The sequence below is a fragment of the Trypanosoma equiperdum genome (assembly GCF_001457755.1).
Source record: "Trypanosoma equiperdum strain OVI genome assembly, contig: ctg_36, whole genome shotgun sequence".
NCBI lineage: Eukaryota > Euglenozoa > Kinetoplastea > Trypanosomatida > Trypanosomatidae > Trypanosoma > Trypanosoma equiperdum.
Window position 1 is genome coordinate 1251 of NW_027124276.1, and position 312 is coordinate 1562.

The window sequence follows — 312 nt, forward strand, 5'->3', positions numbered from 1 at the left end:
CCATTGGGTTGTTTGTGGCTGTTTTATCTGATTCTTCTCAGATATTTTTGCCGCACTGGCACGGATGGATCCCGGTATCTAAAAACGGGAGTATACTTACAACTCTCGTTAGTGAAGTCAACAACCACCACAGCATTGGTGAATTCGAGGCACTTTGCAAGATTTACAGAATCACACAAGCGGAGACACCGAAGCCTTCCTTTAAGAATCGTGAGAAGGAAGCTGAGATTCTGAAGAAGTTGGAGGAAATGGTCAGTGAAACTGAGGCTGTGGGTGGTGATAAAGGTTCAAGTAAGTTGGGTAAAAGAACGA

At 44.2% G+C, this 312-nt stretch overlaps 1 pseudogene across 1 annotated transcript in view; it reads left to right on the plus strand.

The window, feature by feature from the left end:
• TEOVI_000145500:pseudogene overlaps positions 1–312 on the plus strand; it is a 1601-nt pseudogene that overhangs the window by 475 nt on the left and 814 nt on the right. The window lies entirely within an intron of this gene.